The sequence below is a fragment of the Spermophilus citellus genome, assembly GCF_964194105.1.
Source record: "Spermophilus citellus genome assembly, chromosome: X".
Taxonomy (NCBI): Eukaryota; Metazoa; Chordata; class Mammalia; order Rodentia; family Sciuridae; genus Spermophilus; species Spermophilus citellus.
In genome coordinates this window covers 23,818,749-23,846,191 of record NC_138190.1, presented here as the reverse complement: position 1 = coordinate 23,846,191, position 27,443 = coordinate 23,818,749, and the positions used below count along the sequence as shown (strand labels likewise).

Here is a 27,443-nt window from a genome sequence, read left to right as displayed (position 1 = left end):
ATGGATCCTTCTCAAAAATAGACCATATATTATGCCATAGGGCAAACCTCAGTAAATATAAAGGGGTGGGGATAATACCATGCATTTTATCTGATCATAATGGAATGAAACTGGAAATCAATGATAAAAGAAGGAAGGAAAAATCCTACATCACATGGAAAATGAACAATATGTTACTGAATGATCAATGGGTTACAGAAGACATAAAGGAGGAAATCAAAAAATTCTTAGAGATAAACGAAAATACAGACACAACATATCGGAATCTATGGGACACAATGAAAGCAGTTTTAAGAGGAAAGTTCATCGCCTGGTGGTCATTTCTCAAAAAAAGAAGAAACCAACAAATAAATGAGCTCACACTCCAACTCAAAGCCCTAGAAAAGGAAGAGCAAAACAACAGCAAATGTAGCAGAAGGCAAGAAATAATTAAAATCAGAGCGGAAATTAATGAAATTGAAACAAAAGAAACTATTGAAAAAATTAACAAAACTAAAAGTTGGTTCTTCGAAAAAATAAATAAGATCGACAGACCTTTAGCCATGCTAACGAAGAGAAGAAGAGAGAGAACTCAAATTACTAACATACGGGATGAAAAAGGCAATATCACAACAGATGCTACAGAAATACAGAAGACAATTAGAAATTATTTTGAAAATCTATATTCCAATAAAATAGAGGATAGTGAAGACATCGATAAATTTCTTAAGTCATATGATTTGCCCAGACTGAGTCAGGAGGATATAGACAATCTGAACAGACCAATATCAATAGATGAAATTGAAGAAGCCATCAAAAGACTACCAACCAAGAAAAGCCCAGGACCGGATGGGTATACAGCGGAGTTTTACAAAACCTTTAAAGAAGAATTAATACCAATACTTTTCAAGTTATTTCAGGAAATAGAAAAAGAGGGAGCTCTTCCAAATTCATTCTGTGAGGCCAACATCACCCTGATTCCGAAACCAGACAAAGACACCTCAAAGAAAGAAAACTACAGACCAATATCTCTAATGAACCTAGATGCAAAAATCCTCAATAAAATTCTGGCGAATCGAATACAAAAACACATCAAAAAAATAGTGCACCATGATCAAGTAGGATTCATCCCTGGGATGCAAGGATGGTTCAACATATGGAAATCAATAAATGTTATTCACCACATCAATAGACTTAAAGATAAGAACCATATGATCATCTCGATAGATGCAGAGAAAGCATTCGACAAAGTACAGCATGCCTTTATGTTCAAAACATTAGAAAAACTAGGGATAACAGGAACTTACCTTGACATTGTAAAAGCTATCTATGCTAAGCCTCAGGCTAGCATCATTCTGAATGGACAAAAGTTGAAGGCATTCCCTCTAAAATCCGGAACAAGACAGGGATGCCCTCTATCTCCACTTCTATTCAATATAGTTCTCGAAACACTGGCCAGAGCAATTAGACAGACGAAAGAAATTAAAGGCATAAAAATTGGAAAAGAAGAACTTAAATTATCACTATTTGCAGATGACATGATTCTATACCTAGAAGACCCAAAAGGGTCTACAAAGAAACTACTAGAACTAATAAATGAATTCAGCAAAGTGGCAGGATATAAAATCAACACGCATAAATCAAAGGCATTTCTGTATATCAACAACAAAACTTCTGAAATGGAAATGAGGAAAAACACTCCATTCACAATATCCTCAAAAAAAATAAGATACTTGGGAATCAACCTAACAAAAGAGGTGAAAGAACTATACAATGAAAACTACAGAACCCTAAAGAGAGAAGTAGAAGAAGATCTTAGAAGATGGAAAAATATACCCTGTTCATGGATAGGCAGAACAAACATCATCAAAATGGCGATATTACCAAAAGTTCTCTATAGATTTAATGCAATGCCAATCAAAATCCCAACGGCATTTCTTGTAGAAATAGATAAAGCAATCATGAAATTCATATGGAAAAATAAAAGACCCAGAATAGCAAAAGCAATTCTAAGCAGAAAGAGTGAATCAGGCGGTATAGCGATACCAGATTTCAAACTATATTACAGAGCAATAGTGACAAAAACAGCATGGTACTGGTACCAAAACAGGCGGGTGGACCAATGGTATAAAATAGAGGACACAGAGACTAACCCACAAAGTTACAACTATCTTATATTTGATAAAGGGGCTATAAGCATGCAATGGAGGAAGGATAGCATCTTCAACAAATGGTGTTGGGAAAACTGGAAATCCATATGCAACAAAATGAAACTGAATCCCTTTCTCTCGCCATGCACAAAAGTTAACTCAAAATGGATCAAGGAGCTTGATATCAAATCAGAAACTCTGCGTCTGATAGAAGATAAAGTTGGCTCCGATCTACAGATTGTGGGGTCGGGCTCCAAATTCCTTAATAGGACACCCATAGCACAAGAGTTAACAACTAGAATCAACAAATGGGACTTAATTAAACTTAAAAGTTTTTTTTCAGCAAAAGAAACAATAAGAGAGGTAAATAGGGAGCCTACATCCTGGGAACTAATTTTTACGCCTCACACTTCAGATAGAGCCCTAATATCCAGAGTATACAAAGAACTCAAAAAACTAGACAATAAGATAACAAATAACCCAATCAACAAATGGGCCAAGGACCTGAACAGACACTTCTCAGAGGAGGATATACAATCAATCAACAAGTACATGAAAAAATGCTCTCCATCTCTAGCAGTCAGAGAAATGCAAATCAAAACCACCCTAAGATACCATCTCACTCCAGTAAGATTGGCAGCCACTATGAATTCAAACAACAACAAGTGCTGGCGAGGATGTGGAGAAAAGGGTACACTTGTACATTGCTGGTGGGACTGCAAATTGGTGCGGCCAATTTGGAAAGCAGTTTGGAGATTCATGGGAAAGCTGGGAATGGAACCACCATTTGACCCTGCTATTGCCCTTCTCGGACTATTCCCTGAAGACCTTAAAAGAGCATGCTACAGGGACACTGCCACATCGATGTTCATAGCAGCACAATTCACAATAGCTAGACTGTGGAACCAACCCAGATGCCCTTCAATAGACGAATGGATAAAAAAAATGTGGCATCTATACACAATGGAGTACTATGCAGCAATAAAAAATGACAAAATCATAGAATTTTCAGGGAAATGGATGGCATTAGAGCAGATTATGCTTAGTGAAGCTAGCCAAACCCTAAAAAACAGATACCAAATGTCTTCTTTGATATAATGAGAGCAAGTATGTACAGAGCAGGGAGGAAGAGTAGGAAGAAAAGAGTAACATTAAACAGAGACTTGAGATGGGAGGGAAAGGGAGAGAAAAGGGAAATTGCATGGAAATGAAGGGAGACACTCATTGCTAAACAAAATTACATATAAGAGGTTGTGAGGGGAATGGGAAAATAAACAAAGAGAGAAATGAATTACAGTAGATTGGGTAGAGAGAGAAGATGGGAGGGGAGGGGAGGGGGGATAGTAGGGGATAGGAAAGGTAGCAGAATACAACAGTCACTAATATGGCATTATGTAAAATTGTGGATGTGTAACTGACGTGATTCTGCAATCTGCATTTGGGGTAAAATTGGGAGTTCATAACCCATGTCAATGTAATGTATGAAATATAATATGTCAAGAGCTTTGTAATGTTGTGAACAACCAATAAAAAAAATGTAAAAAAAAAAAAAAGAACTCTCAGAATTTTCCTTTTTTATACATCAAGCCCCAAACAATGTTTTGAGTACGAGAAACCAAAATAAATCCATGTTATTTTTGTATGGTTTTGATGCTATGCTACATAAAATGTTGACAATGTACTATTTATGTTTATTCATTGTTTGTATTCAGCTTTATATGAATTAAAAAAAATTCTGGTTCTTTTTGTTGTTGTTTGGTGGTTCTGGGGACTATACCCATGTCCTCATGCATTCTAGCTGTGCACTGTACTGCCGAGTTACACTCTCAGTGCCTCCTTTGGTTCTTAAGATTTGCAAATAGAGTGTATTTTTGGTGGAAATGGTGTTCTGTTAAACCATATAGTGTAACTCCTTAGAAAAGTCGTAACTTCAAATAAGACCACACTACATTTTTTTTTCCTCTGGCAGAGTTAGATTTACATTTACATTGCTTTTCCTTTTTTCCCCTGCACAGATACATTTCGAAGAGCTCTGTAATATATGCTTTTTGTATATACAACTAGATTTTGCACAATTCATACAAAAAAGTCTGCATAAAGTGGTAGTATTTAGATGTTTGGAGGTAGTGATTAAGTTAGCACAGTATTTTTTAATACATATGTATACATATATGTATGTATGGGAGTGTGTAATACTGCAGCAAGTATTTTGGAATTTTGCAAACACTGAAAATGATATTACTGTGAAGAATATTTCTTGAGAACATGTTTCCTTTGTTTCCTAAAACATATTCTATCAATTTAAGTAACAGCCATATCCATTTTTTTACTTGCTTAAAATAAGCATTTTGGCAGTGCAAACATGATTCTTTGCTCAGAAGAATATCAGTTATGTGTTCAGGCAGCTTTAGAAGGGAATAATGCATTTTTTGTTCTTTTCTAGATACATGGAGAAACTTTACCATACAGTAATATTAACCATATGTATAATAAAAGTGATTTTTTTGTTGGATTTTTTTTTAACTAAAGAGAATGTGACTCAATGCCTCTTTTTAATCCAATCAAGTGATATTGTCTATTAAGAATCCACAGAAGGATGTTCTTAATTAAACAGTTTATACTATATTTATATACTTCTGTAAGCCTCAAATGCTATAAAACAGAAATCATTTTGGAACAGTGAGATATTTTAATAATTAGAACTACTTTTCAAAATCTTGAAATGTTTCATGCTTATTTCCACTTCATTGGGTCACACAAGTACCAAAGGGAGCTGTCACAATAAACATTTGTTCAAACCGGATTCTCAACTGGGACAAAGATATTACCTTGAGAATCTGGCAATTTGCCTAAGAATTAGAAGTTCCACAAATGAGGCAAGTACACCATTGACACTCTATTTCCATTTGTCTGCTGATATAATTATTTCAGGCAAGTTAAAGATCCTTGGTCCTAATTTTGAATATGGCAGATGATAAATAAGTACTTAATAACATAGTGACATAGTATATTAAAAATCAGCTTCTCTGAAATGTCCTACCAAACCCAAAGTTTCACTGAACGAAGTCCATTATCCCTGTCAGAACTATTGCACATAGCAAAGTTTTTGTTGCTATTGAATTTATAACCAGTCATTTCCTTCACAGACTGTTTATGTTAAAATTTGTTGTTGTTGTTGTTAAACAATTATGGCATTAGCAAGCAGTTTAGGGAAGAATAAAATGGGTATTAAATTTTAAAAACAGGCAAAATGTGAGGCTGATTCCTTATCTTGGATATTGTGAATAATGCTGCAATAATCATGGGAGTGAAGATGACGCTTGAAAATACCAATTAATTTTTTTCAGATATATAACCAATCATGGGACTGCTGGATCATATAGTAGTGCTATTTGGAATTTATGGAGGCATTTCTTTTTTGTTTTCTATAATGGCTACACCAATATACATTCGTATCAATAGTGTTCAAGGGTTCCTTTTTTCTCCACATCTTTGCCAGCTCTTGTTATCTTTCATTTATTTATTTTTGACAACAAGTGTTCTACTTGGAGTGAGGTGTTATCTCATTGTGGATTTGATTTGTATTTCCCCATGGATCAGTGATGTTGAGCTTTTAAAAAATATATCCACTGTACAATTGTATGTCATCTTTTGAGAAATGTCTTTTAAGTTCTTTTGCCATTTTTACTGAATTATTTGGGGGTTTCCTATCAAATTGTTTAAGTTTGTTGTATATTCTGGATATTAACTACTGTCAGATTAATAGTTTGGAAGTGTTTTGGCTCTTTTTATATGTTGTTGCTAGTTGATTGTGTGCAAACCATTTTAGTTTGGTTTAAACCTATTGTCTATTTTTCCCTTTTGTTGACTGCGTTTTGGGGGTTTTGTCCAAGAAATCCTTGACCAGTTCTATTCCATTGAGCATTTACTCCATATTTTTTGTAGGAGTTTCACATATTTGGATTCACTATCATGTATTCTGGGAAATATATTCATAGTGGAATACAACTTAGCCTTAAACGGCATGAAGTCCTACCATTTGTGACATGGATACACCTGCAATGCATTTGTCATGTGAACTAAGAATTGGAAGTTGAACAAGTACAGAGAACAAATACTACATGATCATACTCATTTGCAGAACCTGAAAAAGTTGTTCTCATAGAACTAGAGAACAGGACAGTGATTACCAGAGACTAGGAATTGTGAGAGGATGGTGAGGGTTTGGTTAATGGACTCAAATTTATAATTAGACGTAATTTCCAATATTCCATTATATAGTAGAGTAACTAGAATTAGCAATTATATACTGCATATTTTAAGATAGCTAGAAGAGAATAGTTTAGCCATTGTCACTATGAATAAATGATACATTTTAGAGATAATGGGTATGTTGATTGCCCTGATTCAATCATCACACAATGTATGCATGTTTTGAAGCAGTACATGTGCGATTGTGTGCCAAATACAATGCTTAAAAAGAATCTGAGAAGAAGTCAAATAACTCTGCATAAAAATGCTGAGTTATCAAATCCTGTGGAAATAGAGCACATAGCTGAAGTCAAATATTTTGGTCTGATATATATCCAATAGAATAATCATTAGCAACAAATAGCTAAAATACACATGAAATATGGCCAAATTTTTTAAGATGGTACAAAAACATGTAAAATGTGTCATAAGTAAATGTTTATTGCTTACACAGTGAAGTGATAATATATTATAAATATTGTATTAAAATAAATCACTAAAATTAAATTTACCTGTTAACTAGTACATGGATTTTAATGTGCTTAGTAGAATATTTAAAATCATGGTGTGTCTGGCATTACATATCTGTTTGGTAGTGCTTATTTAGAAGATCCACTTCAGAAAGAGTGAATACATTAAATTTTAGGCCAGTTAATTAAAGGTTTAAAGTAGTGTCAAATTTATAGAATTATGTGATTAATTTAAAAGCCAGCAAATTAAGGATATAAATTCCCTCAGTGCATGAATATTATGTGTTTTATTTTCAGTACCTATCAAAGTTTCTGTCATTGAGTGTTCAGTAAATAATTGTTGAATAATTAGAAGCCAAATGCTTTAATTGGAATTATGAAGTAAGTAGAGAAAGTGTTAGGTAGTATATCATCAAAAGATAAAGATTGACTATAATTTAAATTCCTAAAAGTTCCCAATTCATACAGTAATTCATAAGTAAAAGTTAAGGATCAGCATTGTTATAAAATGCAATCAAATCAGGAATAATTCTTAGAAACTTACTAGGGATTTTCTTGTTTAACACATACTACAGAAGGGAGATGGGAAAAGGAGGAGTGATGGGTAGTATCTGTAATTCTTATACTGGTTACATTTTTGCCATATAAAACAGGGAAGGAATCTGGTATTGGCTGGAAATAGCTAAGAGAAATGTGTCCAAAAGTGAAATGGTGAAAACTGCATATTCCCAGAACAGATAGTTATCCCTTCTGTGTTCTTATATATGTATTTTACATGTATTTGTATGTATAGTGTATGCAGTTCCTATTCTGAAAAAATTATAAAAAAACAAAAGATTCTAAATGTGGTGTCATATATGGTCTTTAGGGACATATGAATGCTGTAAAAATGGTGTGCAAAACTGTGTATTTTTGCAAATATATCTTTAGGGATAGAATTATATGACTATCATCAGTTTTTCAAAATGGTCCATTGACTTAAAAATTATTATGTAGTCACTACCCTATTTTAAAGTTCAATATGATCAGGTTAACAATAAATTAATGATATCTTTCCTTGATTTTAAGCACTAGAGATAAGTTATCTTTTGTTTGGAAAACATTGGATTTTTTCTATTATTTAGACATTATTCAAGAGGTTTGATTTTTAGAACTTAAGAAATTCATGAGAATAAGCTATCATTTTAAAACACTGTAAAACAGTCTATTCAAGACAAAATAATTTAAGTTACAGAAATGCTTGAAAAGCAAATCAATTCATTATCTACTGGAAGTATGTTTTTTAAATCAATTTAGGTCATCATGAAGATTTTAAAACTGAGTCTGGAATACCTTTTAGATTTTTCCTCTGCCCCCACCTCCAACCTTTTCAAACAAATTAATGATAAGTTTTCCTGTTAGCACAAGCCTTTGAGCTTTCTAAAGAAGACCTCATCATTGTCAGGCTCTGAATATATCAAATAAAGATAAATCATATGATTTGGTAAAAGGAAAAATTATATGTCTGCCAATGTTTGCTCGCTTTTCTCTAAAAATACCTCCCTAAGTCTGTTTGGGAAATTACCTCTCTCATACTACATAATCTTGTTATGAAGTCATTCAAATTCCCACCAGACTTCTCCTCCACCCCCTTTTAAAAAAAGTAAGTGTGTGGCTTAAACAGTGATAATCAGATTCTGTCTTCTAATTGAATGCTTACAAAGTGTTTCATAAAAATGAAAATTGTTGAGATTTCCATTCATTCCAGTGTTTCAATCCTTGAGAATGGAAGGTTTTTGGAACCTGGATCCTCAGGGCTTCTGTCTCTGGTTCTTTCTAAAACCAGGTTTTTATGCCTTTCATTTGACATCCAATGAATTCAGTAGAGCATATTGGCTCTTTGGAAATACATCATCTGAGGCTATTATTTTCTCCAGTAAAGTAAAAAAAAAAGAAGTTGAATAGCTATTCTCAATTAATTATTAAGAGCACAAAACATCGATCCATCCCAGAAATATTTATTATCTAATTTGTGTCTTATGGAATATTAAATAATAGTAAGTTGGTTTAGACTAAAAGACAATTGGCTTTGATTTCAAGAACACATATTATTGAGAAGATTATAGAGGTTAGGGTGGTTCAGAAAAATATAAGATGGTACTGGAGTTAAAGCTTACAAAAAAAAAGTGCAGAATTTGGAAAAATTGATGTAAGCGAAGAACATTTTTAGGTTGGGCACATCTTGATCAATTAAAAGGAAGAGACACATCCATTTGGCCACAGGGAGATGCTGTGTATTACAGAGTGAGGAATAAAGTTAAAGGAACAATGTGAAGTGGACACTCCATCACACTAATAAGTTTGGGCTATTATAGGCAATGGAAACCCTGTATAGTTTAGTGTGTGAAACAGCTTGGATCTAGTGCAGGCAGTTATGAGATTCCTATAATACTTAAGATTTAAAGTGAAAAGGAGATAGATTAGGGTCATGGTCATAGAAATGAAAATTGAGGACTCAATGTAAGAAGTTATAGATAAAAAGATTACATATAGCTTGAGTAATGAAATAATTTCTATTAAAAAAGGTTAAACCAACAAACAATGATTCCTAGGTTATCAGAATCATTGATGGAAAAACAATAGTACTTGGAACTTGCCAGCCCATTGAAGAAACAATTTTGATAATTGTAGTGTGTATGTAGCCTCATTTTAAATATACCCTCCTTGATAGAAGTAGGATTGCTATGTGGCAGTGTTCACTTCAGACAATAGTAAAGCTAAAAAACACAAGAGTATCAATGACACCTATTGCTAAATATTTGTTCCTTCTCTTATTTTAAGAAAATGATTTGAGATTATTTTCTTCCTTAATTCCCTCCTTCCCTTCCCCAAACTTTCTTTTATAGTGGCAATAGTTATTTTATCTCTAAAAGTTAATAAAATATTTTATAGGTACATGCCCTTGGATAAAGTAATGAGCTTTCCAGATCCATGCCAGTTCTAATCCAAGTTCTTAAGAATGGCAGGTTCTAGCTTTGCTAATTTAGAACCCGGAGGCCACACAATAAATAACTCCAGGGCTATCCCATTGAAGAAAAAAGCTGAATGGAAGGACTCTGTTAGAAAAGATATCATGTGTAAATAAGGAGCACCTTAGACTTTCTAACCTAGACCAGCCACAAGCTGAAAGCAGTTATGTAAATAATCCTAGAGCCCACAGTAAGTGGAGCAGAAAAACCACCCAGTCATTAAAAAGAATTGTGAAAAAAATTCCATTGTTTTAGCTACTGTGTTTATGCAACAATAGATAACTAAAATGGAAAATCTGAGTTGGAGGTATCCTTGAGAGAGTCAACTACATGGAGCTATTCGTTTACACACACTAGTTGAAATAAAGAGTGGGCATGAGATTATCAATGATAAAAATATAAAATGTGATGTGGAAGGACTCTAGGTCATAGTCTTGTAAAATTCTCACATGGAAAGGCTAGAAATATGAACTCCTGTGATGAATGTTGCTGAGAAATTGGGTAAGATAATAAGATATAAGTTATTCCCAAAAGCAGAATGAAAAATGCCTCCAGAAGACTTAACATTGTTAATATCATTTGGACAATTAAGTTATTCAAAGAAGACACATTTTATGCCATTAACCTATAGATGTCACAGGCAATCTCTTCCACTGAATAAATGTTTGTTCATATTTGATTTTGAACAAAATCAATTTGATATACAATGAACCAGCAGAAAGATGTATAATTTTGATTTAATTACAGTGGTATGACTCATTGGAAGACTGTCCAGATATTGTGAAACTTTCTATGATCCTTTTCCTGACTCCCAAACTGATCTGTGGAGACTTTAAAAATGTATGAATAGATTATTTATTATTTGAAGTTGACTTCTATGATAATTAAGATTAATTGGTGACTTAACATTCACATATTACATCATAGCTATGATTCCAGGTCATAACTAGGGTAATTTGACTAGCAAAGTGGATCATATTTCCACGTCCTCTATATGATAAATAAATGTCTCAGTAAAAACCAAGTAAAACCAGAAATTGACATTATCTTCTGAATTTGTTCTTTATTTTCAAGATAATAAAGGAAATATTCATCCTAACAATATTTTAAAAATATTAGCATATATTAAACATCAAAATCGTACTCTGCAAACAAAATACTACTCCTATAGTTCATAATGTTTCATTTAAAAAGTTTTTAAACATACAAAGCTCTAAGGGGTCCCATATGTCAAACTTGATGTAACTCATGTTTTATTACTTTATCTGTAAAATAGCTGAGCCATCATTGCTTATATAAAATTTTTTCATATACAAAATAGCAGCACTAAGTACAATATAGTAACTTAACAAACTCAGATTGGACAACTCCAAAGTATTATGAATTTATTCTGGAGATAAATGCATGTAGTTGAATATGTGTTTTGAAAATTATATATGTTATTGAGATGTCTTCAAATTTACTGTCATATAGAAATAAATGTTTATTCATAGATAATTAATATCTGTGCTAACTGCAAGTTCACATAAATATTATTAAAACTTAATTCTAGTTCCATCAGTTGTTTAGAACGTAGACCAACATAATATTTTGGTGAGAAAGATGTTTTATCACAAATATTGCTTAGAATAGCTGGTGCATGGTGATAATAAAGAACAAATCAAATTTGGTCAGTTTTCTTACTGTTTTTTCTACAGATGTTTTACCACCTTATTGTCTCCCTACAGGAAGACTGCTTTCCATGTTTTTTCACTCCATGCACCACTGATGTGAGTTAATTTAACAATCTTTTTTCATTATGAGACTCATTTTTTTAGTGGAAATTCTTTTTTTGTTTGTTCTTTTCCCAAAAGCAGAATGAAAAATGCCTCCAGAAGACTTAACATTGTCAATATCATTTGGACAATTAATTTCTTCAAAGAAGACACATTTGATGTTATTAAACTATAGATGTCACAGGCACTCTCTTCCACTGAAAAAATGCTTGTTCATATTTGATTTTGATTACACATGACAGTAGAATATATTTTGGCAAATTATACACATATAGAGTATCACTAATTCTATTTAGGATTCCACTCTTGTGGTTGTATATGACATGGAGTTTCCCTGGTTGTGTATTCAAATAAAAGGCTAGGAAAGTTATGTCCAATTAAATATACTGTCTTTCCTATTCCTCTCCCCATTCCCTTCATTTCCCTTTGTCTAATTCAATGGATTTCTATTATTCCACTCCCCAACCTTCCTTGTTTTGGGTTAGCATCCGCAAATCAAAGAGAACATTTAGCCTTTGATTTTGGGGGGATTGGCTTATTTCACTTAGCATGATATTTTCCAGTTCCATCCATTTACCAGCAAATGCCAACATTTTATTCTTCTTTATGGCTGAGGAATATTTCATTGTGTATATATTCATTTTGTTTATCCATTTATCCATTGAAGGACACCTAGGTTGTTTCCATAGTTTGACTATTGGGAGTTGAGCTGCAATAAACATTGATGTGGTTGCATTAAGTCCTTTGGGTATAAACCAGGGAGTGGGATAGGTGGGTTCCATTTCAAGTTTTCTAAGGAATCTCCATACTGCTTTCTATGATTTTACTTCTTGTGCTTTAGGAGTGTTATTAAGTAAGTTCATTCTTAAACTGAGATGTCAGAAAATTGGGTCTACATTTTTCTTCTAGTAAGTTCAGGGTCTCTGGTCTAATGCCTAGATCCTCAATCCACTTAGATTTGAGTTTTGTGCAAGATGAGAAATAGCAGTTTAATTTCATTCTATTACATATGGATTTCCAGTTTTCCCAGCACCATTTGTTGAAGAGGCTATCTTTTCTCCAATGTATATTTATGGTGCCTTTGTCTAGGATGAGATATCTGAATTTATGTGGCTGTGTCTCTGTGTATTCTATTCTATTCCATTGGTTTTCATGTCTGTTATGGTGCCAATACCATGCTGTTTTTGTTACTATAACTCTGTAATATAATTTAAGGTCTGGTATTGTGATGCTGCCTGCATCACTTTTCATGCCATGGATTGCTTTGGCTATCCTGGGCCTTTTATTTTTCCATATGAGTTTCGTGATTGCCTTTTCTGTTTCTGTGAAGAACATCATTGGGATATTAATAGGAATTGCATTAAATATGTATAGCACTTTTGGTAGTATGGCTATTTTGATAATATTAATTTTGCCTATCCAGGAACATGGGAGATCTTTCCATTTACTGAGGTCTTCTTCAATTTATTTGTGTGTGTGTGTGTGTGTGTGTGTGTGTGTGTGTGTGTGTGTTTTGTAGTCTCATTGTAGAGGTCTTTCACCTCTTTTATTAGGTCGATTCCCAAACATTTTATTTTTTTGAGGTAAAGGGGATAGTTTTCCTGATTTCTCCTTCAGCTGATATAATCTTGGTATATGTATTTCTAGACTTTCATTTTGACCCTAAATCCTATTTTGTTACATGAATGAAATCTGACCAAAATTTCAAAATTTTGTAGGTTTACTTCTTTGCATAAGTTATAGTAGAAAGCCTTAGAAACTCCTTTGAAATATTTCATAAATACACAAAGAAGATAAATTGAGAGGATAGATGGAAAGGAAAATTAAAGAGAAAAGATATTTAGAGGTGGTCATTTAGAGTCAGATGAGTTATGAAACCATGCAAAATAGAATTGGGATATATATATAAAATCTATCTTCCATATTCATTTAGTTTTATACTTGACAACATTTTAAATATTTCTTCCATGCCTTTCTGCATGCTAGTTGTTAAGAAAAATAAGTAATATACTGCCATTGATGTTTAACCTATACCTTCACACAATATGATACTTTTAATACACGTTAAGATTTGTGATGAAAGTCTTTATAAAATATATACTTCTAAGTCCTTATATAGAAAGGATAATTCAACATTCCTCTTGTCTCAAAGTCATAATAATGAGTATCCATTGTGTGTATTATAGTGTAATTTTACGTATCTTAATTCTTTGCCTTTTTTGTCTCCTCTTCCTTCAGTGTTAGCCTGTTAGCTTTCACATCTCCCACTGTTATTTGCTTTAATAGCCTCTTATCTGACATTAATCTTAAGGATTCCTGGCTTGAAATTGCTATGAACAGGAAACCAGTCAAGCTAACTTAAAAAATATTTTGGTGAATAATAGTCAATGAAAAGAAATTGAGTCCCATTATATAAAAGTACATGATCAGTGTATAAGTAGGTATATGGCAGTAGGTTATAAATTATAAGAAACGTAAAATATGAGATTCAACTAGTTAAACTAGTTATCAGAAATTATAAGCATGCATCTTCTCCAGTGCCATCCATTTACCTGTAAATGCCATGGTTTTGTTCTTTTTTATTGCTGAGTAAAATTCCATTGTGTATATATGCCACATTTTTTTATCCAATCCCCAAAAAACAAATACAGAATGTTTTCTCTTATATAAGGAGGATGACTCACAGTGGGGTAGGGAGGGGGATCATGGGAGGAACAGAGGAACTCTAGATAGGGAACAGGGTTGGGAGGGGAAGGGAGGGATAGGGGATTAGCAAGGATGTTGGAATATGATGGATATCATTATACAAAGTACATGTATGAAGACTTGAATTTACTTTATATACAAACAGAGATACAAAAATTGTAGTATATATGTGTATTAAGAATTGTAATGCAACAAAGAAAAATGAAAGAAAGAATAGTGTTACCTTAGGTTAGGTAGAAGGAAGTGAAAGGAGGGGAAGGCAGGGGATGTGGGGATAAGATAGTAGAATGAAACAGACATTATTATTTATATATGTATGTGACTGTATGACCAATATGATTCTACAATATGTATACTCAGAAAAATCAGAAATTATATCCCATCTATGTACATCAAAGTATATAAGTGCATTCTACTGTCATGTATAACTAATTAAAACAAATACAAAATTTACAAAAAAGAAATTATAAGCATGCATATTATAAGTCTAAAGACATGATGGCTTCTTCTTTCCAATCTGTGATTTTTTCCAGTGATTCAACTGTTATTTTGCCCCTAGTTGCAGGAGGGCTACTGCATTGCCCGGTATCACATAGTTTTGATAACACAAGAGAGTAACGTGGCCGTTACTCTTCTATGCACGTGGGTGTGTGTAAGTACTTTTACACAGAAGCATCTCATACAAATCTTGTCTCTCCTTTGATTAGCCACATTGCGATATTTATGTATTCCAAAATGAACCAGATCAGTGACACGTGGAATGAGTCCACCATGGTTGGCTTAGACCATGTTAGCCTTGGTGTAAAGAAGGGGTAGCCTGTCCTGAAAGTACATGTGCAGTATAGGAGAGTAGATTTAGAATAAAATACGGGATGCATTAAGACAGAAAAAGCTGTGGAATATTAAAGGTGACTGGCAGACTCTTCTATAGAAGACTTGGAAACTTTGAGTGTTCAAAAGGCACTTTTCATTTCATTCTCACTTTGTCCTTATGGTCTGAATATTTTAGCTTACTGTAATAATAAAAAATGGCTTGTATACTATATATTCTATTGTATTAGAAACTTTCACTTATTCATTTGCCACAAACATGAAGTGAAAACTGAGCATCTCCAAATAGCAATTTATTCCACTGACTTTGAAAAATGAGCCACATAAGCCAATCCATTGATAAATAAGAAAATATTAAAATATTCTCTTTTTATTCATTTATATAAAAATGTTCAGCTTTAATAGTTCTTATACATGAAACATATATGTATATGTTTATATATGTAAATATGTGTGTGTATATAAGGTGTGTGTGTGTGTGTGTGTGTATCTCCATCCTGATCCTCTGATCCTTCCTCAGTCCATGTAAGATACTTATTAGACACTCAGATCACACCAGCCATCTGGAGGGAAGGTAGAAGTTCGAAAGAGGGAAATAGTTGAAAGCAACACCTTTAATCATTTGTGTGTCTTTGGCATGTTTTGAAATATGGTCCAGGTAAGGGAATTTATGGATTTCATTACCATAAAAACTGTAAAATCTTTAAAATACTCTGCAATGAAATGAAGAGTGACCATGGAAATCCCTTAGGCCATATGAAAGTTTATTTGTTATTTCACTGCAAAGTACTTCAAAGAGTTGTCAAGCTTAAACATAAGTTATATATTTTTTCTGTTAATGAAAAAAGATGAGTGTTCAAAATTTGCCATTTCTGTCAGTAATTTACAACATATAAAATATTAAATATTGATTTATTAAATAAATATTGATTTACTAAATAAATAAATGACACATACTCTGTATATTTAATGTAGAGATTTCACTTTAACAATGAGATGATAACTTCTTTAAATAAAATAAACTTTACAAGGGAGAGTACATTTTCAAAATTCCATGTCTGGAAATGTTTCCATTATTATTATGTCATTTGGCTGCCAGAAAAGATCAGTGTAATCTCCTAAAATGCTTATGTATATGAATATATACACACACATACACTTAAATATTTGCAAACAATTTTTATGTTTTCAACTGTAAAAAAATTCCTCAACAAGAAAATTTCAGTGTGTTTTGTGAAATACATAAAAATCAAACAACTATTTTGATCGCAAGAACAACTGGTTGACTTGAAAAAATGGAAATTTATTAGTCAAATTTCAACAAACAAATTTGTACACTGGAAAATGTGCTTGAAATACCTTTCATGGTCTCTTTGGCCCAGCTCATACACTTATTAATTGAAAGTATTTATTTAGGATTCTTGTTTCATAAGGTTCTGGTAAAATAAAATCTCCATAAATAATAGCTTATTAAAAATTACACTAGTGATACACAACTCATCTTCTATTATATCTGAAACTGTGATTATAACCATGGAATCAAAATATCAGAAAACACAACAATCGATCTCATTCATTCATAAGTAAAGACTATACTACATATGCAAATTCAGAGTAGTTCTAAGTACTTTTTTTTGACAATAAGGCAACTGATCATTGGTAACATAGCAAATAAACCTATTCATTTCTATCACATCTCATTTCGTCAGGCAAATTATTTTTATATGGTACAAAAAGAAAATCAGAAAAAAAGAAATGAATGTCTGAGAACATAATTTTTTTGACTTTCCAGAAAGAAATATTTAAGATCCTCTGGAAAGTCTTAAACTTAGGTATCAAAAGCATTTGTGGAAGTTTTATATTGTTAATTCTATTTTCCAGTGATGATTTGATTGGGAAATGCAAAAGTTGAAATTTGACAAGAGAAGTGAGCACTTGTTGCAATCAAGGGCCAAGTGTGGTTTTATAAATCTCTAGTCCCAGCACTTGGGAAGATAAGCCAGGAGAATTACTTGAGCCCAAGTGTTTGAGACAAGCCTGGATAACATAGGAGACCTCATCTCTAAAAAAGAAAACAAAATGGGGCTGGGGTTGTGGTCCAATGGTAGAGCACTCATCTAGCACCTGTGAGGCTCTGGGTTCCATCCTCAGCACCATATAAAAATAAATAAATAAAATAAAGGTACTCTGTTCAACTACAACTAAAACAACTATTTAAAAAAATGAATATCTGCTAGACTTGGTGGTACATTCCTGTAATCCCAGAGGCTTGAGAGGCAGAGGCAGGAGGATTGTGAGTTCAAAGCCAGCCTCAACAAATTAGCAAGGCCCTAAGCAACTCAGCACAACCCTGTGCCTAAATAAAATATAAAAAGGGATGGAGACGTGGCTCAGTGGTTGAGTGACCCCGGGTTTAATCCCTGGTACAAAAAGAAAATCAGAAAAAAAAAGAAATGAATGTCTGAAAATACACAAATTTGTGATTAAGATAACTATTAATCAAAGTGACAAAACAATATTTACATAAATAAAAATCATTAACACTCAGAAATGATGAATATTTTTCTTATTTCCTTTATATTTTTCTATTGTTAAGGAGGATAATAAAGGGCATAAAAAAGTCAGAAACACAATGTAGAGTGTCATTCTGATAATATGAATAATCTGCACTATTTAGGAAAATTAACCTCTAAGGTGAAGAACAAAAATTTAAAAAACTTTTAAAAAATATTTTTTGTAGTTGTAGATAGTCAGAATGCCTTTGTTTTATTTGTATATGGATTGAACCCAGTGCCTCACACATGCTAGGCAAGTACTCTGCTACTAAGCTACAGCTCCAACCCTTAAAAGCTTTTATTAATATCTTACTGTTTAATTTTTTGAGTTCTTTGTACATTCTGGATATTAGGGCTCTATCTGAGGTGTGAGGGGTAAAAATTTGTTCCCATGATGTAGGCTCTCTATTTACCTCTTTTGTTGTTTCTCTTGCTGAGAAAAAACTTTTTAGTTTAAGTAAGTCCCATTTGTTTATTCTTGTTATTAACTCTTGGGCTATGGGCGTCCTATTAAGGAATTTGGAGCCTGACCCCACTATATGTAGATCGGAGCCAACTTTTTCTTCTATCAGACGCACCGTCTCTGATTTGATATCTAGCTCCTTGATCCATTTTGAGTTAACTTTTGTGGATGGTGAGAGAAAGGGATTCAATTTCATTTTGTTGCATATGGATTTCCAATTTTCCCAGCACCATTTGTTGAAGATGCAATCAACAAATGGGCCAAGGACCTGAACAGACACTTCTCAGAGGAGGACATACAATCAATCAACAAGTACATGAAAAAATGCCCACCATCTCTAGCAATCAGAGAAATGCAAATCAAAACCACCCTAAGATACCATCTCACTCCAGTAAGATTGGCAGCCATTATGAAGTCAAACAACAATAAGTGCTGGCGGGGATGTGGGGAAAAGGGTACACTTGTACACTGCTGGTGGGACTGCAAAATGGTGAGGCCAATTTGGAAAGCAGTATGGAGATTCCTGGGAAAGCTGGGAATGGATCCACCATTTGACCCAGCTATCACACTTCTCGGACTATTCCCTGAGGACCTTAAAAGAGCACACTATAGGGATACGGCTGCATCAATGATTATAGCGGCACAATTCACAATAGCTAGACTGTGGAACCAACCTAGATGCCCCTCAATAGACGAATGGATAAAAAAAAATGTGGCATCTATACACAATGGAGTATTATGCAGCACTAAGAAATGACAAAATCATAGAATTTGCAGGGAAATGGATGGCATTAGAGCAGATTATGCTAAGCGAAGCTAGCCAAGCCCTAAAAAACAAATGCCAAATGTCTGCTTTGATATAAAGAGAGCAACTATGAACAGAACAGGAAGGAAGAGCATGAGGAAAAGACTAATAGTAAACAAAGACGAATGGGGGGAGAGAAAGGGAGAGAGAAGGGAAAGCATATGGAAATGGTAGGAGACCTTCAATGATACACAAAATTATAAGAGGTTATGAGGGGCAAGGGGGAGGGGGGGGGAAGGGGAGAGAATTGAACAACAGCAGAGGAGGTAGAGAGGGAAGATGGGAGGAGAGGGGAGGGGAGGGGGGATAGTAGGGGATAGGAAAGATAGCAGAATACAAGTCACTAATATGCCATTATGTAATAATGTGAGTATGTAACAGTTGTGATTCTGCAATCTGTATTTGGGGTAAAAATGGGAGTTCAAAACCCAATTGAGTCTAATGTATGAAAGATGATATATCATGAGCTCTTAATGTTTTGAACAATCAATAAAAAAAAGCTTTTATTAAGAAAAGTATAATGCTTTAAGAAAACTATTATTTTTACAGAGAATAAATCAAATTCTAGGTTTACATGACTATAATATTTGATTTTAAATGGGCCACAAGTCTTTTTGTAAGTCATCAAAATTAAGCCATATTTGGCAAAAAAAAAAATTAAAATACATTTGCATTTCTTTCCAGATTCACTTTCTGTGAAATGCCTCCTGCTCTCAATGTCTTCAGTATTGGTCTTCCATCATCCTTTTTTTATTTTGGAACAAAAGCCATTTCACTTACTGATGGAAGCATTTTTTTTTTTACTTTAATCAACCAAAACACATTTTCTTACCTCAAGACTCCTCGGAGAATCTTATTCGGATACATTAATTATAACTTTAATGTAAAGTTACATCTATTTCCTAAAGAAAACTAAATGGTGGCTAATTGTGTATAGTCTGTAAATGTGATGTAGTAGTAGAGCTTGAAATACACACAACCCCTATTTCTACAGCAATAAAATTCCCTTATACAATTTCTCAACGTCACAAAAATAAATTGACAGACCCAAAGATATAGCCTCTAGGTAGCATATATAAGAAAGTACATAAACTTCAAAGTATGTTTAATAGTCAATGTTTCAGTATTCTACCTTATATAGAAATGATCTAAACATCACATGAATGCTCAATTGACTCAATATACTATCAATCTAAAGATTACATAAATATCTTAGAAATTATCTTTAAGGTGACATATTACTAAATCTTCTTACTGTGAAAACAAAAGTTTATTGGGCAACTGGTTAAATTTGGTTAGGAATAATTTATATCTTAATAATGTTAAACAATAACATTAAAATTAAACATTAAGATTAAAATATTTAAAATTTTTAAATAGGGCTAGAGTTGTGGCTCAGTGGTAGAGTGCTCGCCTAGCAGATTTTGGGTGCTGGGTTTGATCCTCAGCACCACATAAAAAAATAAAATAAAAGTATTGTGTCCAACTACTACTAATTAAAGAACAGTGGTAGTTTTGGTGGTAAAAAAAAATCTGCATAGATTTATCTACCTGGGATACTTAACATTGACAACCCAGAGAAGATATAGCTATGTTTACTAAACCCTTAAGATTACTATTTTCTTACCAAATATTTACCTAAAGTATGTGAAGATGAATTTTTTTTTTTTTTTTTTTTTTTTTTTTTTTTTTTTTTTTTTTTTGGTGCCGGCAATTGAACTCAGGGGCACTCGATAACTGAGCAACATCCCCAGGCCTATTTTTGTATTTTATTTAGAGACAGGAGTTGCTTAGTGCCTCACCATTGCTGAGGTTGGCTTTGAATTTGCGATCCTCCTGTCTCAGCCTCCCCAACTACTGGGATTACAGGCATGGACCACTGCACCAGGTGAAGCTGAACTTTTGTTAAGGTTATCGTTGACTTCTTGGAGAATATAATTTATAACCTCGTACATTTAAAGGCAAATAGTTGGCTTACTCTAGTTTCAGGAAATTTCAAGCAAATTTAATTAATAAAACCAACTATTTAGATATAGCAAAAAGAATTAAAGAATTCCTTAAGAGACTTTATAATCTAATATAGTAATAGCATCTGGATATAGGAAAATAATAAGCATTCACACAATCAGAGGTGGAAGCATTTCAGCATTACAGACACAGACATACAAACTCAGAGAAACAGAACTTAAATCTTCAATTCTACAGTTTTGGCTGTGGGTCAAGAGTCAACCCAAAGCAAAAAAAACTCCTTGGTGCAAAGGAAGGAGCTATTATATCAGAGGGAATGGGATTCTTCATTGATTTGAACTAAAAAATAGACACAAAAAACCCTGACAAACCAGATTCTTTGTTGCCTCTTACTCAACAGAAATTGGATTTCTATAACCTATTAATCCATTTAGATAAATTTCCAAATTGTCAGACCCTAAAATCAAGTTTCTAACCATTCCTGCCAACAAAGGGGAATAACTTATTGGCTGTAAATGAACCAAAACAAAAGAGAAACACAAAATTAGTAGAGAGGAAAATTAAAACTAGAGAAGTAGAAGCCAACAAAGTTCTCTTGGTGCTTTGGATTCACCTAAGGGGAGAGAAGAAAAAAGAAAATCCCAGATTTAACTACTTATGAGGTGCACTTCCTTGTCACCACAGTCTACCTGGATCTTACAGTTGAAACTATTGGGCATTGTGTTGTGACTTCCAAAACAAAGATACTTTTATAAACAGGGTAAAATAATGATGTTCATATAGATATGAAGTGAACACAAGTTAAAAAACTATTTAAAAAACTCATGAATAATAAATAGATGTTACAAATGGTTCAAAAAACATACAAAGAATATATAATGAAATAGAATATTTAGAGATACTTAAATAAATGTATCATATGAGAGGACAATTGATCCTCTTCTGGACAAGATATTGAGCATGTCTACCAGTGACCAACAAACTTACAAAGTATTATGAACAAGCTCAAAGACATGAAAATTAAACATTAACATTAAAATATTTTAAAATTTAAAGAACAGCAAAGCTAGTATCAGAGAACTTAGAGAGATGTCCTGTAGAGAAGGCAAAACTTTCCATTGAAGTCCACATTTGTTTTTCCTATAATCTTAAAGTCAAATTGAAAGTGAAGAGTTTCACACAAAAAAAGGGGTCAGTCACTAACTTGACTGGTATCATTTTGTGAAAATTTATACAACTCAGTCTGATCAATGAGACTACTGACCTTATAAAAATCAAGAGTAAAAATAAGCTAGGCGCGGTGGTGCACACCTGTAATCCCAGCAGCTTGGGAGGCTGAGACAGGAGGATCACAAGTTCAAAGCCAGCCTCAGCAATGGTGAGGCACTAAGCAACTCAATGAGACCTGTCTCTAAATAAAATACAAAATAGGGCTGGGGATGGGGCTCAGTGGTTGAATGCCCCTGAGTTCAATCCCCAGTACCAAAAAAGAAAAAAAAAAGAGTAAAAATAGTAGATCCCTGGTTAATAAGAGGCTGGATAATGAGGTAAAGTGAACAGAAATGAGCACTTGCATCTTTAAATATTCAGATCAATAGGATAATCAAGTAGGGGTTCATCAGAGAAAAGTTAACACTGACTGGGGAAAGGAAGCAATAGAGCTCCAAAAGACTTAGGAAACCAACTTGATTCCACTCTGTAAGATCTAAGCTGTAAGTTCTCTGTAGGTAGTGTGTATCACCTTGCACTGGAGGAACTGTATACCCAATGTTCCTTGAGGGATAGAGGATGGGTCAGTGAAGGTTGTTTGAATCAGTGGTTTCAGAGAAATAGTTTCCAATGGAGCTGGTGCTGGCAGTAGCCCTGGTCAGAGTAATTGGCAAAGGTAGCAGCAGGAGAAAAATATATGTTCATTGACTTTGAAGAATTAAGGCCTTGTGAGACTAGGAAGTTGATTGGGGGCCTCCTAGTCTCAGAATGATTCTGGTAGTTGGAGTGGAGCTGAAAACCATGACTGATGTGCTAAAGGCTTTATTCATGGTAAGGAAGGTTTAAGTCATAAGGTGGAAGCAACAGATGTGGGGAAGAAATAATGACATTGCATTTTAAATTGTTTTAATGAAGAAGAAGTGATTACATGAAAACTGAGGAATGATGGGAGAAACAATAAAGAAATATGCAAAATCAAGGAGTTACGTGGCCATGTTGATTGCATTTGCTATTTATTTTTACCCTGCCTCATCATGGAAAAGTAACTTCAAACAGGGATTTATAAAGTAGTGTTGTGATTCTTTCTGTGGAGTTTATTTTGTCCTCTCTATAGACACTGTTAAATTAAATAATAGTAGTAATATTACATGTGAACTACTATCTGGCCTAAGATATGAAATTCAAGCAGTCCTTTATGTTTTTAGTTATTAATGAAGGTGCTTGCTTGCAAATTTATTTCTTCGCAAACACAATTATCAATCTATTCCTAATGACACACCTAATCCATCTAAAAAGCATATATCTGATAGTGTTATCAATAGCTGAACATGCCATGCAGAGAGGGAGGGAGAGGGAGATGGACATCCCCAGTAGGCCACTCTCTGGTTTCTTCTGCCTGATAATTCCCCCTGTCTCTGCCTCTGTCTAAGAACCTGGTTTGGCCTTTGGCTTCCCAGGAATATCCTGAAAATGAAGGAAATAATTTTGGAGTTGTTCTTAGGGTTCTTTGGAAGATGAGCTTGCCAATATTCAAGAAGCCTTTCTTGTCATATAATGTCCAGTAAACCTCATACTTAGAAACCTCATTATCAAGAGGTCTACCCCACAAGTTCGTAATTTGTTATAGAAAGTAATGAAACACTGCTATCATTTAGCTAAGCTTATTTCTTTTTTTATTTATTTTTTTATTGGTTGTTCACAACATTACAAAGCTCTTGACATATCATATTTCATACATTAGATTGAAGTGGGTTATGAACTCCCAATTTTACCCCAAATGCAGATTGCAGAATCATGTCGGTTACACATCCACAATTTTACATAATGCCCTATTAGTAACTGTTGTATTCTGCTACCTTTCCTATCCCCTACTATCCCCCTCCCCTTCCCTCACATCTTTTCTCTCTACCCCATCTACTGTAATTCATTTCTCTCCTTGTTTATTTTCCCATTCCCCTCACAACCTCTTATATGTAATTTTGTATAGCAATGAGGGTCTCCCTTCATTTCCATGCAATTTCCCTTTTCTCTCTCTTTCCCTCCCATCTCATATCTCTGTTTAAAGTTAATCTTTTCTTCCTACTCTTCCTCCCTACTCTGTTCATAATTGCTCTCATTATATCAAAGAAGACATTTGGTATTTGTTTTTTAGGGATTGGCTAGCTTCACTAAACATAATCTGCTCTAGTGCCATCCATTTCCCTGCAAATTCCATGATTTTGTCATTTTTTAGTGCTGCGTAATATTCCATGGTGTATAAATGCCACATTTTTTTATCCATTCATCTATTGAAGGGCATCTGGGTTGGTTCCACAGTCTAGCTACTGTGAATTTGAAAAAATTAACAAAACTAAAAGTTGTGGTTCTTCGAAAAAATAAATAAGATTGACAGACCTTTAGCCATGCTAACGAAGAGAAGAAGAGAGAGAACTCCAATTATTAACATACGGGATGAAAAAGGCAATATCACAACAGATGCTACAGAAATAAAGAAGACAATTAGAAATTATTTTGAAAACCTATATTCCAATAAAATAGAAGATAGTGAAGACATCGATACATTTCTTAAGTCATATGATTTGCCCAGACTGAGTCAGGAGGATACACACAATTTGAACAGACCAATATCAATGGATGAAATTGAAGAAGCCATCAAAAGACTACCAACCAAGAAAAGCCCAGGACCGGATGGGTATACAGCGGAGTTTTACAAAACCTTTAAAGAAGAATTAATACCAATACTTTTCAAGTTATTTAAGGAAATAGAAAAAGAGGGAGCTCTTCCAAATTCATTCTATGAGGCCAACATCACCCTGATTCCGAAACCAGACAAAGACACCTCAAAGAAAGAAAACTACAGACCAATATCTCTAATGAACCTAGATGCAAAAATCCTCAATAAAATTCTGGCGAATCGAATACAAAAACACATCAAAAAAATTGTGCACCATGATCAAGTAGGATTCATCCCTGGGATGCAAGGATGGTTCAACATAAGGAAATCAATAAATGTTACTCACCACATCAATAGACTTAAAGATAAGAACCATATGATCATCTCGATAGATGCAGAGAAAGCATTTGACAAAGTACAGCATCCCTTTATGTTCAAAACATTAGAAAAACTAGGGATAACAGGAACTTACCTTGACATTGTAAAAGCTATCTATGCTAAGCCTCAGGCTAGCATCATTCTGAATGGACAAAAGTCGAAGGCATTCCCTCTAAAATCTGGAACAAGACAGGGATGCCCTCTATCACCACTTCTATTTAATTTAGTCCTTGAAATCCTAGCCAGAGCAATTATACAGACAAAAGAAATTAAAGGCATAAAAATAGGATAAGCTTATTTCTTATTCTCTTGTTCATTTGAGCAGCAAGCAGGCTTCTCCTAGCAATAGCAGGTTAAGAGCCACTTTCAGGTGAATTCAGAGAGTGTACCAACTTTTCAATTTTCCCTCCCTGTGCCCTAAGTAAATGTATCTCTTTGTCCAGGCTATTGGTCTTTCATATTCCAGTGCCCTTTAGTCTACAACAAATGCATCAAGCATATATAATGCTGAAGAACTAACCATTATACTAAACCTTGACAGGGGGTTTCATACTTGTATGATTTTTTTAAAACATTCTTTTTTGGCTATGGCTGTGGCATGTTACATCACAAAACATAATTTCTACGTACTTCACAGAACAGCATTGCTGAGGAACTCACTCAGGGTAGGTGAAGCTAGAGTAGGCGGGTTAACCATGTCAGGTAAGCAGTTCTGTGAGGTCAGGTGATCATGCTATAGTCCACACAGTGGTCACTGTGACTCCTGTAAAGAGCCAAGCTCTTTCAGACTCTGGTATCTGAGGTGGAGTTTGGAGATTGAGCCTGAATGAACCCCTGCTGGCAAACACTCTGGAAAGTCAATGGGCCTGGGAAGAAAACTGTTCTCCCTTTATGCACTGTGCTAATGGGTTTCAAAGGAAATGTGAGGGCCACAACCAGTATAGCATCAGTCTAATCCAGCACCCTGCCAAATCCCTTTCTTTACATGCAGGGAATCCTACAGTAAGGGGAGGAAAATAGGCAGAATAAGAATCACTGCCCTTGGGAAAGTATTAGTCTACCCAAGTTTAAGCCTTTTGTGCATTGCTAAAATGTGTGTGATTTCATCATATCTAATAGAGGCTTCACTGGAATTAATGAACTAGCCTCAAAGAACTTCATGCTGTTTTTTATATAAGCTCTAATATTAACAGCCAGAGTTACTTTTCCAATTTATTGGGAGTCTCTTAGGCCAGGTACTCTGCTAGACAATGAATATGTATTATTTCATACTATGAACTAACCCACAATATTACAGTTAGGAAATTGACTCAAGGAGATTAAGTAACATTCCCATGATCATGAGCTAGTGAACCATAGCATATCCAGGACTGTATTCACTATCTAACTCAAAATATTCCTTCAGCCTCGGTACAGTGAGTTATGTACTGCATAATATAATTTTTTAACAAAAATTGGGACCAATTGTATGAAAGCAAAAAGAATATCTGAAAATAGGAATTCCATGGAAAACACACTAAATCAAAAGCTTTCAAGAGTCAGGGAAATGGCGTGTTTGGATACCTACTCTCTCTCCAGCACTTAGAGCAGTGACTGATGCATAGAAGATGCTCAATAACTCTGAGTAGGTTGAATGAATGAAAGGATGAATTAATCAACTTAAAGGCTTACTTTGAGTCAGGTAAGTACAATAAATCCAGAGAATGCTATAAATTGAATTCTAAAAATGTACTGTTTGATATTAGAATCAATGACTTGGAAAGTGCAATATGAAAACTCTCTCTGAGTCAGGTTAACCAACCTGTGCTTCTCAAACTTTAATGTTCTTCCAAATATCATGTTATAATGCAGACTACTATTCAGAGAAGGTAGGGTTTAAAATTCTGCATTCTTGTCTAGCCTGAAGATGATGTACTTGTTGCAGACTCAAGGACCATATGAACATATGAATAGCAGAAATGGCCTGTCCTGGGCAGCATAAGATATTCTCAGGTTATCTCTTAGAATCTGGCTTGCTCCAAACAACATTGAATACAAGTAGCATAAACAATGAGACCTGATGTTATTGATTGACATATACAAGTGTTCTATTGAATTATGTATGTTTTAACACAGCTGGCACCTGGTTTTTACTTTAACATAATTCACCAGACATCAGCAACTTCTGACCATCTGCTAAAGCTTCACATAGTTGATCCCCAGGCAGTTACCATTACAAAAA

At 34.1% G+C, this 27,443-nt stretch overlaps 1 protein-coding gene across 1 annotated transcript in view; it reads right to left on the bottom strand.

Annotated features, from left to right (window-relative positions):
• The window catches only part of IL1RAPL1 (interleukin 1 receptor accessory protein like 1), a gene marked incomplete at both ends in the record, with an annotated part of 1,105,883 nt that overhangs the window by 340,552 nt on the left and 737,888 nt on the right, over positions 1-27,443 (bottom strand). The gene's annotated exons all lie outside the window — the stretch shown is intronic.